The sequence below is a fragment of the Protopterus annectens genome, chromosome 4.part0 (assembly GCF_019279795.1).
Source record: "Protopterus annectens isolate FY-2018-M chromosome 4.part0, PAN1.0, whole genome shotgun sequence".
NCBI lineage: Eukaryota > Metazoa > Chordata > Ceratodontiformes > Protopteridae > Protopterus > Protopterus annectens.
In genome coordinates this window covers 606,328,276-606,344,168 of record NC_056733.1, presented here as the reverse complement: position 1 = coordinate 606,344,168, position 15,893 = coordinate 606,328,276, and the positions used below count along the sequence as shown (strand labels likewise).

The window sequence follows — 15,893 nt, the reverse complement described above, 5'->3', positions numbered from 1 at the left end:
GACAATGTCGAACTCCGACATTGTCGAAGTACAAATCTCACCCCTATCTCGACCCATGTTAACGCTTGCTCTGAGATCAAATCCAGGATGTAATTCGACAATGTCAGACTTCGGCATTGTGACATTTTGTGGATGTGGGATGATAAGATCATTCGACTGAGTCCACTTCAACATTTTGATAGTAAACCATTTTTTTCACATTCATTGATTAAATGATCTTTTTTTCACAAAAATAACAAGTCTTTGGTTGATCCCTATAATTCATAAACCCCTATTACCATGAACATTAATAATACTAGGTACATGCACAACATTATCATTTTCCATTTTCAGTATTACTCCACATTCCCATCCCCCAGTCCATAGTCCTTTTTCATCATATATTTTTATAGTGTCCATTACTTCTTTAAATACAGTTAATAAATGTTCTTTTAGTTCTTTTGGTTCGACTTCAATTCTAAACTGGATCATTATTCTTTTTTTGTGTCTGTAGAAAGCTTGCACCACATATTCTGACCATGGATAAATATTTTTCTTTTGTTCATATGCACCCAAAAACTTTTTCCATGGCCTGCCCAGTGTCAAATATCAAGTCACAAAAATTCTCTTTATTAATTAAAATAAATGCTCTTACCTGTTTTGCTTTGACACCCAGAGGTGCTATGATAGAGTCTCAAAGCACATACCTGTCCAAACTTTCTTCTCTTTTTACTGTTCATATGTACTGTATATTTCTTTTTTGTTTCTTTTATTTCTTCTTTCCGCCTTCATGGAGCTTTCTCTGGCACATTCTCTTCTTCTCCTTTATCTTTTATTTTATCCATGATGTTGCTCAATGTAATTGCTGCTGCATTTTCTGGCTCACTTTGGTTTATCTTTTCTTCCAAATAATCATCCAGCAACACCCTCAATTGGAGGGTTGTAATTATGAATTTTTCAGAAGAAACTGTCTCTCCTTCAAACAATCTCCTCTGAAAGATTTCCTCTGAATCCATTTCTGTTTCACCTACAGTCTTCTTTTCCTCCAATGTCTCTGTTTTTTCTGTACCCATATCATCAGAAAAACTTCTGGTAGTGATGCTACCATTTCATCTACATTTTCAGCAAAATCTGAATCAGCCCTGTTCCTCCTGGCTGCCTCAGCCCCTGGACAGGAAACAGAAAGTCAGGATGTGTAACACAAAAACACTTTCACCGACTACCAAGAGTAGGCAAAGTTCTCACATGCCCTGGCCAAATGTATCCTAATTGTATAAATACCACCTTGGGTCTCCTCTGAAAAAAGGCCATTAGCCTAGTGGGACTAACTCAGTGAACAAATAAAGTTCATGTCATGATTGCACTTTCTCTGAAATGCAGTGACCTCAAAGTAAAAACAACAACGTTTGGGGGTATGGCAGATTGCCCTGTTATTAGGGTGCAAAGCTGCTTGTTCTTTGTTTAAAAAAAAAAAGCTCATATTTTTTGTGTTCCACCTACATGACATTGAGCAGCTGAAGCACATGAATTCTGAAAATGCCTCTGTTCAAGCTGCAATTTTGCTATCTTGTGACTGGGCAAGTGTGATGTAAGATTTTGGGTTGTGAGCATATGTAGTGGCTCCAGCAAGAGTATTCATAACTACAGTCAGTCTGAAACTTTGTTGTTTGTTTTACTACAAGGAATACAGTAAGGCTTTATTCATTCATTCATTTATTATTTATAAGCATCTGTTTATCAGGATAATCTGACTGGGCTCAAAGCCCCTTCTCAGAGGAGTCCTGGGGAGAAAACCTCAACACAAAATGCATACATTAAGTTTACAAAAGGTTACCATAAGAAAGGGGAGTACAAATTTAATAAAACATTACCAACAACTATCAGTTAATGATAAGAAGACAAAAAGTGAATGCTACAGCAGAATAGTTAGCAGACAAAAAGTGCATGTTACAGCAATGAGTAGGTAGCCTTAACTACTAAACCACAAGAGAAAAGAAATAAAATATCTTGAACATTAAGAGCAGTTAGGCAGAGCTATTGCTGTATAGAAATATCTTATTTGCAGTGTACATGTTACAAATATGGCTAAAAGCCTCAAATAATCAGCAGCAAGAGAGAAGCACATAAGATATGTGTGAACAAAAATTGCAAATAAGTAGAACTATAGTACAGTGTCCATTAATAACACCAGATCTCATGTTATCATTTTCATTCATTCCTCAACTGTTGAGTTTGGATCCGACCCTCAGATCTGACTCAGACACTTTTTCCAACACTTAGAAAGTTGAAATTCTTGAGCTCCTCCTTTACCCATAATGCACTAGTCCCCTACCATACCTGAGATCTCATTTGCTGCCTTCACGCACATATGTGATCACTGTTAGTTCTCAAGCAATAGCGATGTTTTTGTGAATTATAGTGAGGAATTTATATCCTCAACTATTTATATTACTTAAGCTTTTTTTTGTGTTTCCTCCTTTGCTCTTCCTAAACTTTGCAGTGTATTTATAAATATTGTAGGAATGGAAAAGGAGAATGGTATGTTAACAAAAAGTGTTTTTAATGGTTTGATATGTATTTTAATAGAATGTTTTATGATATTTATAACAGAAGGTTTTTAAACTGGTGTGTTGCACTTTAAACATCTCTAATTAAAAATTACTTAAATAATGAGTGATGTCATCATTGTTAAAGAGTATATAAGGGGGGAAATTGTTAACAAACATAGATTCTGATGAAATCCCTGGGCATAGGGAAGAAAGCGCTCAATCTTTTAAATTGTATGAGACTGTTTCAATAAAGGAGCCTGTGAGGGGAATTCAAGCCGTGACAGTGTTTTCGTACTGTAGGTTGTGTATTTATAAATAGCATAGTTTGTTTTGTTTCCCCTTTCTCCCTTATACCTGTGAGATTGTTCACTTTATTACTATCGTTGGCATTATTTCCTGTTCCTTTTTTTTCTTTAGCTGAAAAGAAACAAACAAAAAAAATCATTCAAAATTCCTCTCTCTCTCTCTCTCAGCTCAATTGATTCTTCAAGCATTGAGGTAAATGTTTGCTGTGATAGTTTTGGTTCTGTTAACGAGATACCACATCAGAATTCTTCAGTTGACCCTAGCAAATCAGTGGTCTGGTCTTCACCAACCCTTGTCCACCCAAATCAAGATAACTCAGGCTTGCTAAAATTGCTTCCTTTGGTAGATTTACTCCATTCAGAAAATGCAAGGTCTCTCCTTCACTCTCCCTCAGCCCAAGGCCATAGTTATCATGGACGCTTCCCAGATCAGGGTAGGGGGGCATTTTTGGGAATGACAGTCCAATTCACATGGTCCCCTATCAATGTCCAGAAATGACAGCAGTCCTATTAGCGTTGAAGGCCTTCCATGACACTCTTCCCTCTGGGACTGTTGAAGTTCAGATGGAAAATGTCAGTGGTCTGGTATGGACGATTTCATCCAATTGATTTCTAATAGCAACTCATATTCTGGGGAAATCCAACATGATTGCAGACAAGTTAAGCAGGTCCATTGTAATGCCTCACAAGTGGTCACTCAACATGAAAGTGGAGGAAAAGATATTTTGTCATTGAAGCCAACCATGCTACATCCTCTTTGCATCTCTCCTCAGCAGTAAGTGTAGCAGGTCTTTGCCCTGGTCCCCCCACTGGGGGAGTCACCCTGAGATGCTGTTCTCCATGAATGGCTCCCCAGTCTCCTCTACGCCTATCCCCTAGTACCTCTAATCTCCAAATCCCTTCAAAAAGCATCTCAATTGAAGAGCAAACTCTTTCTCATTGCTCCTTATTGGCCTTGTCAGATTTAGTTCCCCTTTCTTTGACCTCAATCTGCTTTGCTTGCCATGGATTCTGAATCCAGTTCCAGACCTCCTGTCTCATCTGACAGACATGCTACACCCAAATATCTTAGGCCTAAAATTGACTGCATTGTTTCTCCACTTCCGTTGATAGCAAGACAGCCCAGGCTTTCCTCCCCTGGCCACCACATTAATTTATCTTCCCACAAAGCTTCAACTAGAAAAATTTACTGAAGTAAATGGAAAAGGTTTGTTATTTGGGCACAGCAAAGTGACACTGACACTTTTTCAGTGCCAACACCTGTGTTAGTTCTTCAGCTATAAAAGTACAACTAGCTGTCATTTATAATTTTTATGTTGGAGTAAATAATTCATCGGTAGCTTCTTCCAAACTTTGTAAGGCCATTATATGAGGAAACCTTTCTTCTTAGACCCCCTTTTAAAGATCCAATTCCCCCGTGGGATTTGAATTTGGTTTTACAGTCTTTGACCCAATTTCCCTTTAAACCGTCAGACAAGTATGAACTAAAATTTTTAACCTGGAAGACTGTCTTTTTAGTGGCCATTATATCTGCTAAAAGAGTCTCAGAACTTCAAGCCCTATCTTCAAAACTGCTTTATTTGATTTTTTCATAAGGATAGGGTACCCTTGCAGGACCAACCCATCCTTCCTTCCTAAGATGGTGTCAGAATCCAGTACTAATCAAGCTATCAACCTTCCGGTTTTCTTTCCAAATTTTTTAAGCAAAGATGAGTATGTGAAAGAAAATATAAATAACTCCAAGGCTCACCACTGGCTGAACGGACAAAACAGCACACTTTAATGTATGACACAAAAAACAGGGTATAGTCTGAAGAAGCGTTCTGAGCAATGCGAAAGCGCTTACTGTTTTTTTAGAAACACTTTGGAATCTCAAAATACTCAAATGTCAAATTTCAGTATCTCGAGACCAACGTGCAGAATCTGCACATGCGCATAACTGCAGAATATCGAACCCAGAAATGTCGAACCTGTGGTACTGATGGCGCATTAGGTAAGTGTGGTGTTTTTAAGGGTTTTGGGGAGGGTTTGTGTGCTTGTGAGTATGTCAGGGAGTGTTAGGTGTTGGTTAGGGTACGTAGGTGAGCGTGTGAGTGTCAGTGTTGAGAGTGGTGGTGTTTGTATCTGTGTGATGTGTGTTTGTGCGAGGGGTGTGTGGAATGTACGTTAGTGGGTTTTGTGTGTGTTGGTATTTAGTGCAACCTTGGAGTTAGTATATATATCAGTAAGGGTGAGATGGGGGTGCAGGGGGGCTTGCCCCCCTGTTTATAGTGAAGGTGTGTGTGTTTGTGTTGTACGGAGGTAGGTGTACCTGTGTTTGTGTGACTGATTTAACAGTCTCAGTTTTGGGTTTCGTGGTTTTGGTTTTCAGTTTTTTGAGTTTTCAGCTTTATAGTCTCGAAATATTGAAATTCGATTTATATATATTCGATTATAAAATAAATCCGTATATATATATATATATATATATATATATATATATATATATATATATATATATATAGATATATATATATGTTTATATATATATATATATCTATATATGTGTGTGTGTGTGTTTTCATTTATTTTAAACACTAAACATCTTTATTGAAGTATTGCTTAATCATAGGCAATCATACATTTGTATAAATGAAAACAAACCATATTTTCAGCTACAAACATTATATATTACATATAATCTTATATACAGTCATTGTCAATTGAACATTATAGTGCTCATTCAATTCCTGCCTTCCCATAAACCTTCTTCCTCCTCCAAAACATCATTCTGCATGTATTGTTTCCACATTTCCCATTTTATTCTATGTAATTTTCCCTTACCATATTCTATAGCTCCCATTTCCTGTTCTTTTGTCTGTCTTACTATATTCACTAACTGGTTTAGATTTTGATTTCCATTTTATAGTAATTGCTTTTTTTGTCAGCCATCAAAATTAAAGTCAGCAAGGCCTGCTATGTCTAGGCAATTCTGATTCTGTATCACAGCTCAAAAAAAAATATTTCCTTAGTTACACCAATGTGCATACTTAGTATTTCTGACAAAGTAGTCTGCAGGGAATTTTTAAAGTCTGCCAACTGATTATACTTCCAAAAATATATTCCAAATTACCTCTTTCTTCCCATCACATATTTGCAGTCTGCTTAAGGAAACATTCTTTGGGATCTGATTGGGGTATAAAAATACCTATGCAAACAATCCTAGTAAAGCTGCTAAACCTTCTGGACTTTTTTGTATAGATGGGAGCCATACATATGCCCTCTTGCAAATCACTTTTCCGGTATGTTCTTTCCAATCTTTTAGTTATCATGCACTATTTTATATGACATACTAATTATCACTTTTTAACACAGATTCTTTTCTAGATTTCATAGGTTCATAGATAAATACTAGGCTATCAGTCTGACTAAAAACCTCACTAGAGTAGGTTTTCAGTCAAGAACTCCCTATCTCTTTCTTTTTCCCTATACTCTGATATCAATCCCTGATAGGGAAAACCATCTGTAGCCTGCAGTCTAAACATCATCTTGGTATCATTCAACTCTATTACCTTTCCCTCTCTAGTTATTTGCCCCAATACCTTGGTTTGTTTATTTTATTTTATTTTACATTTGTTGACCGGGCTAGTCTAACTGGATATATGTCCATTTTCAGTAGAGGCCCGGGGAGAAAAGCTCCAAACATGAACAGTAACAAAGTTAACAATATATAAAAGGACATGTATATAAAAAATACAGTACTGAGGTAGCATTGGTTAAATGAAAAATATAGTAATAAAATTATGGAATATAGCCATTGTACTAAAGGTTAACTAAATATAAAATAAGAAACACTTGTTCAAAACACAAAACAGAGTAAGATCATTGTAATTTTACTTTTAATATAAATAATGAGGAAAAAAGTAGGCTTGGAGGCTTAGGTTAGTGTGAGGGGAAAGGGATTTGAGTAGGAGGGGCAGAGGATTTCAGTCTGGGTTAACACAAGGACAGAGCCACTGGGTTTTAAGATGTTCTTTGATATGTTTTTTGAATAGAGAAGTAGAAGCTAGGGTAGATAGTTCAGTAGGGAGCAGATTCCAGTTTTTACCTCTAGTATTAGAGAAAAGAGTGTCACCAGCTTTGTTGTTAGATTTGATTGAGGATACCAGAAGTTTATTGGCAGAACGTAGTGTAGCTAGATTTTTATATGGTGAAATCAGATCAGTGAGGATAGGGGTATTATTGGGGTAGTGCAGGATCTTATGAGTAATAAGTAACTGTTTACTGAGTATATGGTTCTGTATTTCTAGCCATCCTAGTTGTCTGAGGTTAAGGCAGTGGTGAGTTTTAAAGGGAGAGCATGTAATGAATCTAGCTATGTTATTATAACAGTGAGAAAGTTTGGAGAGGTTGTTTTTTGATACGTTAGTATATATGGCAGAGGCGTAGAAGAGGGTAGAAATGAGGTGAGTTTGTTTCCCAGTAAATTCCAGCCCTCTCTTGCCTATTTTCTGTACCCTTACTTGCAGTCATCTCTGTTGGCAAAATTTCCTTTCTACGTTCTCCTGTTGGCTTAGAATACTTTCTGCTGCTTTATGAGTATAATGTTCTGTATGGTTATTATTATTTTCCTTAAGGATCTTCATCCAAAATGCCACACCCTCTTTATTTCTTAAATTTTTCCCTGTTTCCTCACTAGCACTTTTCAGTTTGAATTGTAACCTTCTGCTTGTGTTATGTATATTGACCTCAATTGTGTAGCTCTAAAACAACCCTTCAAATCAGGTAATCCTATACTACCTTTTTCTATTGGAAGGATCAACTTATCCCATTTAACTCATGCTCTCTTCCCCTTAATTAGAGTGAAGTTTTTCCAGTGGATGTTTTATGTGTTAAAGATATTAAAGTAAACATGTACGTTTTTTTAGTTGTAAGAAATGCTGGTATAACATGAAAAGAAAGGCTGGACAAAAGCAAGGTTAATGTTAATATGCTGGGATCTTGGGCTGCTGGGGTGAGAGTGGGGTGTAATAGTGCACTGATTAAATTATATGTAGAATTAAGATTTTTCTAGTATTTTACAAAGGTGAATGTCTAGGTTAATGCCCTTGCTGTATGCTATAAACAAGTGCTTTTTTGTCAAAAAAAAAAAACAAGTCTGCAGCTGAAGGCAACTGTTGAGTGAAATTTACAAAGATTAATTTTCCAGGGAGACAAGCTGTCTGTAGATGCAATTAGTTAATATTGAGAGTTCTGAGCATTCTTTGCTGAAGGAAATGCAAAATTTAAAGGTACAATGGCAAGCAGTTTAGTTAAAAATGAAGTTTGAAATTATGGGAACTGAATAAGAGATAGCATTCTGCCTAGAAGCCTTTGTACTTTACTGCATTTGATAGAACAGTATACAGTTTTGTTTTATTTATTGATAGCCAGTGCACTTTTTCTTAGGGCTAAAAGTTAATGGTTTCTGAAAGCGTACAAGCTGTTTTTCACTTCTGGGGTGGGTGAGGGGGATTGAAATATGAAAAGAGCAGACATCCAGTCAGTTTAATTGGGAATACAGGCTATTGTGTGTGCTTTAGCAGGGGTAACCTTAATTTTAGATAAGGTAATGTCTGTGGGTTCAGCTGTTAATTTGGAGCAATTGTTCCTATCTGGAGGGTTATACTTCATTTTTTGAAGAGATGCATAGTTTGTGTGTTTGTTCTAAGTTAATAGTGGATGTAGTGTTTTGAAAATGTATTTAATTTTTTTGTTTAAGGTTTTCTTATTAAACAAAAAGTCTTAAAAACATGGCATAGATTCAAATGTAGATAAGAAGAAACAACTGCATCAAAGATCATCCTGCTAGATATTAGTGTCTGCATGTAACACAAAAGTTGGAAGTACACATTCAAAAGAATGTCATGTATAATAGGGGGAACAATAGGCTTTTATCATAATGGCTACATTATCCATATTATCTTGAAACATAAAAGTCCTTACATGGATTCCCTTCACAAGCTCGAAGTTTCAAAACTTCGAACTGCAAATGGTCAAGATCATAGGATCAAAGTTTTGAAACTCTGAATGTTTTGAGTGGAGATCACTGTACAGTGCAGAGTAGGAAATTTACCATTTTCCTCACTGTAGTTTGATCTCAGAGTTGGTATATTTATTTAGCAGGGAGTGCACAAACATAAAAAATGTGTTTTGTTTATTTTTTATTACAGTTTTGAAGTTTCAAAACTTTGCTATTCTGGTCTCAACCATTTGGAGTTCGAAGTTTTGAAACTTTGAGCTTGTGAAGTAGATGCCCTTACAGGTGTAGACAAAATGGAATGAGAATTGTACCATGTTAAGAAATGAAGAATGCAAATAGCAATGCTGCAGGATAGACTTGGAATGAAAAGAGAATGTGAATTTAACAAATAAATGATTTCTGGATGAATGTTCAGTAGAATATCAGGAACAAAGGAAAAGGGAGTAAATATAGTATTTGCTAGAGGAGCTCCAATAGTGATAGAAGAGGGAAAAAAGTCAGTAATGTTAGATTTTTGGTAGTAAGTGGCTATGCAATGGAGGAGGATTATGTTGGCATGAATTACTTTATTTCAACAAAAACTGCTATTATGGATTTTAAGAAATTTTTGGTAGAGCTAATCACCTTTTAGCAAAATATTACTTCTAGGTGATGACTGGAACTTGGTTTACAATCTTGAGGATGTATCGGGGGGGGGGAGTAGAAGGGAAAATATAACGAAAGAGGGTAGATTTCTGAAAAAAAATTTTTTAAATATTTCATATGGAAGATGTGAATTCAGTAGAAAGAACACTGACAGAATTTACATATTATTCCCCATGATACAAAAAATGTGTTGTGCTTGATAGAAATTCTATTTCACAGGAACATTTGCATATAATTAACACAAATCCAATAACTGTTTTAAATCATGCGCCAATAATAACTGAAATAAAAATGCAGGGTAATGAAGTAAAAATAAGACACTTGCACTTTCCACCTATTACTTAAAAAGAGAAGAATTTAAGGAATGGGTAGTTGAAATTATTTGAGAATTATCACAGAAGATGGATTTTTTCAGAAGTTATAGCTAATGAGTGGGATAAAATGAAAGTGGAGTTTAAAAATAGGGTAGACATAACAGAAAAGAGATATGGATAAGAAGTAACAAGAATTAATTAGAGAGGATGAAAATGATTAAATTGTTTATGTCTATACTACCTAAAAGAATGGCAAGGGTGTTTCCAACATTGATAGATATTGATCAGTGCTGTTTTGTGGAGGGCAGGCAAACATTTGACAACCTTATTACAGCAATGATGATCTAGAGGGAACCGGAATGCGTGAAAGTACCACTTTTATTGGTTGGTTTTGTTGCAGAAAAAACATTTGGCAGAGTAAGATGGGATTTTATGAACAGAGTAATGAAAGCATTTGCATTCCCTGATACAGTAATATGGTTAATTGGGAGGATATATGAAGGATCAGAGGCAAAAATTAAAGTGGAAGGGTTCTTCTCTGATACGTTGCGACTGAGCAGAGGAACCAGGCAGGGGTGACCTCTTTCCCTTTTGTTGTTTGCCTTATATTTAGAGGCATAGGCAAAGAAAATAAGGGACTCAGAAATTCAATAATATAAAGAATATAATTGGTATGGTAATCAAGAAAAGTTGTCTTTCATTGCAGATGATATTATTTTGTATCTGATAAAACTGGAAAGTACATCTCTGTTTTGTGGAACATTCTGAAACAGTTTCATTTTTTTTTTTTTTTTTTTTACAGTTTCATTTTTTTTTTTTTTTTTGAGATATAAAACTGCTGAAGACAAAACAAAGGCTGTAAATGTAAACTGTGAACCAATTCTGGTGTGGATACAGCAATACCCACATTTAAGGGCACACAATAAAAACAAAGTATTTAGGAGTATGAGGTAAAATGATTCTGTTATGGCAGCTCAGGATATGTGAGAAGAGGTTGAACTAAAGATAGTACAAAAAATGAGAAACTAGAAGTTCATGTTTATGGATATGGATAGCAAGATGCAAGCATTGAAAATGTTTTTAGTCACTTTAATTTTAAATACAGGTCAGGCATATTTTTATCAACCAAAGAAGAAGTTGTGGACAGTAATTAAAGAGTTGAAAGATTTTATCTGGGAGGAGAAAGGGCAAGAATCAAGTGAGATAAGTTGATCGTTGTAATAGAACAAGGTGGTTTGGGATTACGTGATATGAAAGGATACTTTAGAGCTACAAAGTTAAGTCTCATATACATAACACAAGCAGGTTGTAATTCATAATGGAAAGGGATGATGATAAACTCGGGTGGATGTTCAACAAATAGAGAGTGGGATTTTCTGTCGAGCAGAGCCACAGAAGTGATCCCTGGGGTGAATTTCCAATCTCCCATCCAGTCATCAAGATTTTTCTTGAAGAGTGCTAATGAGGAGCTTTGTTTGATATAGATAGGTAGTTTGTTCCAGAGTATGGGAATTCTCTGGGACAGGAATCTATCCCTCCAGCACGTTCTCTTTATTCTGGTGACAAGGTTTAGGTCCCGAGAGTGTGTAGCTAGGAGGAATTGGGATTTCCTTAAGTGGACCATGTCCAACAGCTCTGGGTTTGACATAGCTTTGTATGTTAGGCAGAGATGGCCTCTGAGCAGGCAACATGTGATGGAGTAAAGCTGGAGTTTTTTGAGAAGGTCTGCGTATGGCATCTGTTTGAGGCCGGTAATTCTCTTTGCGAGGTATTTTTGCGGCCTTTCTAGTTGTTGTAGATGTCTTGTGAGGTACATACCAAAAGGGGCGTTGTACTCTATAATGGGTCTACTGAGTGATGAGGAGTGGGGAACAATGACCTCTTTTTTCCTGGATGAGAAACCTTTTGTGATGAGGTGTGCGATGTAGAAGGATTTCCTGACTACTGTGGCGATGTGATTATCAAAGGAGAGACTACTGCCCACCTGTGTCCCAAGGTCTCTTGTCACACGTTCGGTATTAAGTAGACTACCGCCTATGTGGTAGTTCATGGGTACAGAGTTTTTACCAGAAGGGATGACTATGCACTTTTTGGCACTGAGCTTGAGGCCATGACATTGACACCAGGCATCTGTCTCAGTAAGGACCTTTTGCAGGATGTTTCGATTATGGCTCCTAGTTTGCAGTCATCTGTGAACTTCATTAGTCAAAGATCTTCTGTGTTAGCCTATACTTCTGAGAAGTAGATACCAAACAGGGGAGGACCCAGGATTGAACCCTGTGGTACTCCACTTGTCACTGGTCTGAAGTCGGATTTGGAGTCTGCTACTTTCACAGTGTGGGTTCTGTCAGTGAGCCAATTGGCAACCCATCTTGTGACATAGGGATTTATACCTAGTTTAGTGAGTTTATAATTCCAGAGTGGGGGATGAAAGCCTTGGTGAGATCTAGATAGGCTGTGTGAACCACCTTACCCTCAACTACGGCTTTGGTGACCGCTTCAAAGAAGTCTATCAGGTTGAGGAGACATGATCTGCCTTTTACAAACCCGGACTGGGTGGGGTCCATAGTTTGGAGATTACCAATGTCATTGTTTATAAGTTCCATGATGATACATTCCATAGCCTTGCAGACCAGGCTCATCAAGCTAATGCGGCGGTAGTTCCCGGGGTCTGTGGTGGCTCCCCCTTTGTGGAGTGGGATAACCATCACTGTGCACCATTCAGTAGGCACAAGCCTGAGGTGAGGCTATGATTGAACATGGTATTTATGTGGGGTGCCAGTTCGTTATGTAGTTCGTGTAGAACACAGCGTGGAATGTTGCCAGTTCCCATGGATGCTGTGTTCGTGGCTTTGGAGAGTGTGGTTTTTACCTGTGTAGCCGTGATTACAGGAACTTTTCATTCTTCTGGTATAGAGATAGGCCCTTTAGGGGGTGAGAGGGGGGGTAAAGTTAGCACTGAACCTATCTGCCAGGATGTTGGCAATATCAGTTGGTTCTGTATATTTAGTGCCATTTTGCTGTAACTCAGAGCAGATATGAGTGTTGCCACTGAGATTCTTGACATAGCTATAGAATGCTTTGTGGTTGTTTTTAGAATCAGTGGTGATTTTGTTTTTGTGACTAGCTTTGGAAGATTTTATAAGGGATCTCAGCTTTTTACTGAGGCTGACCAGAGAGTTCCTCCAGTCATGGGATTTTACTCTTTTTTGCAACAGTTTCTTTCTTCTGTTGTAGAGTTTGTTTAAGGCATGGGGCCACCAGATTGGCTTCCTTTTTTTGGAGGATAGCATCTTGGTTCTGTTAGGGATTGCATAATCCATGCACTCATGTAAGTGCTTATAAAGTGCATTTGTGTAGGATTCAGCAGCCATACCTCTGTTGTCTTGCATGGGTGTCATGAAGTTTGCCATTTCTGTTTTAAAAAGCGTTAAGTTGGCTTTAGAGAAATTTTTTACTGTGGTTTCCCTAATGGGGGGGGGGGGATGTGGATGCCTAGGGTGATTAGCTTGTGGTCGGATCTGACCAATGAGGAATTGACCTCTGGTGTGGAACACTGGTTGCCTGCGTTGGTAATGACCAGGTCTAGGATATTGCTGCTTCTGGTGGGGGTGTGGCTAAGTTGATCCAAGGCATTGGAATTTATGAATTCCAGAAAATGTTGAGCAAAAGAGTTGGTACATGAGTAGTTTTTCTAGTTAATGGTGGGGTAGTTAAAATTGCCCATTATTAGGATGTAAGATTGTACCCAAATATTTTCCAGTGTATCAAGAAATGAGAAATGGGAATCCTGGGGCATGGTGGGGGATCTGTAGCAAGCTACTGTTCGGATTGCGGTCTTGCCCAGAGTTAGTTGCACTTGGATAATCTCAGATGCATTATGCTGAGCAACTAGCCTGGAGGTGTGGATATCCTTAATGAATATGGACATGCCTCCGCATTTAGTGTTTTGGTCTGGGTCAGGTGGCCGAAAGGTGCAGTATGAATTATAGCTTGGTAATGCAGGTGTGCTCTCTGGAGCCTTGAGCTAGGTCTCTGTCACTGCACAGATGTCGATGTTCTTCATTTTAAGGAGTGCCTCGAGTGAGTACATTTTGAGGTTTAGACTTCTAGCATTGAGTAGCATTACCCTCAGATTTTGCTTGCTTGTACCTGTTACGGTGGTGAGCTTGTCATTTGAACCTTGCCTAAAAAAGGCACTATAGGGTTGGCAAGAGCCTTAGCCAGTATCCAGAATCTCAAGGGTGACCGGTGCAGGCAATCTCTGGCAAAGCATCGTGGTCTGTCGATCATGTCATCCCAGGCAGACAGATACTGGATCCCCTTCGAATGAAACCAGTAGCTTAGCCAATTATATGGCTCCCAAGTATACCACAAAGTGCAGCATGCTTAGAATCTTTGCTTGGAAGTGTTTGCAGAGGTATTTTTATACCCCAAGCAGACTTCAAAGGATTTTTCTTTGGGTAGATAGCAAATGTTAGTGGTGTAATGAGGAAGAAAGAGGTAACCACAAATGTGTGTTTTGTGATTATAATGAGTTGGCAAATTTTAAAAATTCTGTACAAAATACTCTATCAGAAATATTGGATGAGCAAGTGCCTGTAACTAAGGATATGATTTTTTTTTAGCTGGGACACAGGATCTGAATTGCCCAGATATAGTAAGTCCTTATTAACTTTAATTCTATTGGCTGTCAAAAGAAGATGTGATGTATAATGTAAGCAAATGGAAAAATGGTATTTTTTTTCCTTTTCTGTTGATGAATGTTTGCCTGTGTCTTAAGCAATAATTTAATAAATATGCTAACAAAGAAATTGCTGCTTTACTGTTTGTAGAATCTTCTAGTCAAAACGTTTTTGTTATTCAGTAGTAAAATGTAGAATCCAAGATGGACAAATCCAGGTCCTTTCACTCAGTAGTGCTGCCCTTATATTCATTATGATAAGCTGTCTTAAACCAATGTAAGTATTAATGAAAAAGGAGCTTGAACCACTTCTCGAGTACTGGGTTTATGGCACTGAGTCATTGGGCCCCTGAATATTTTCTAGTCCCAAAGCCAGTAGATACAGTACTGCCATCATTGACAACAATAGTGTTTAAACATCCTTCAACCCCATTGTTCTGAGGCTTTTAAGCCTATCAGGGATTTTCTCCACAGGATTTGCCCCAGTGGCAGGCCCAGGTATTGTGACTCTCTTATACACTTCTCCCCAAAGGTCTTTAGTTATAGCTAAATGAGTGCCATGCTTATCTGACCACGAACCTCAATCCACAATGTATAGAAAGACTCTTCAAATGACTAAATGCATGGAATGTTCTTTAGATTTAGAAAAGACCTTGATGAAGAGGAATGGGCTAGCTCCCCCCCCACACACACACACACACATCTGCTATAGACCACTGATTTGGAGAATATTTGAGTTAATGCAACAAAAGGGAAGTTGGCCATCTAGGTCCATTCCTTATCCACAAAGAAGATTGCAGAAAGCCTGTAGGGTTACTTCTCAACTCTCCTGGGTAGGTTCAGGCACCTGGGCAGTGAGGCATTTCCCTGTGGTACATTTGGTTGAAGACATATGGCTTAAGTGACATTTAGCTGCAGAAAATTATGGCTGTTACAGATTCCCCTGTTGCCAAAGGAAGTACATACTGCCACACCCCCACACCCCCAGCTTTAATAACCAATTGCATGGGGGAGTGCAAGCTTATGTAATTGCAACATGTAGAAGTGTGCTGCAGGATGGAGGAAGTCTTGCATGTTACTATAGTCACATTTATGCTCCAGTATGCATTTTAGATAATGTGCCCTAGACACTTTGAAGGGAGTAGTGGTCCATACACACCAATTATAAAGGTATTGCCCATAGTGCGCTTCATTTTTACTGCCACTGACATGCCCACTGGGCAGCCTGCTGCTGATGCCTGCCATATTGCTTGTCTCATGTTGCCTTGGAGACCATGGATATTATTTTCCCCCTGTACATTTGCTTATTGAACTTGTGGGCATCTCACTGCATTCTTCTCTTTTCCCACAGGGAATTCACAGCAGCCCTATTTCTCTGCAGCTGAATGTCATTTCATTCATGTGTGTCCCCAACCA

The 15,893-nt window shown here is 38.0% G+C and overlaps 1 protein-coding gene across 1 annotated transcript in view; it reads left to right on the top strand.

The window, feature by feature from the left end:
* The window catches only part of DNAH10 (dynein axonemal heavy chain 10), a 5,879,077-nt gene that overhangs the window by 3,255,938 nt on the left and 2,607,246 nt on the right, over nucleotides 1-15,893 (top strand). The gene's annotated exons all lie outside the window — the stretch shown is intronic.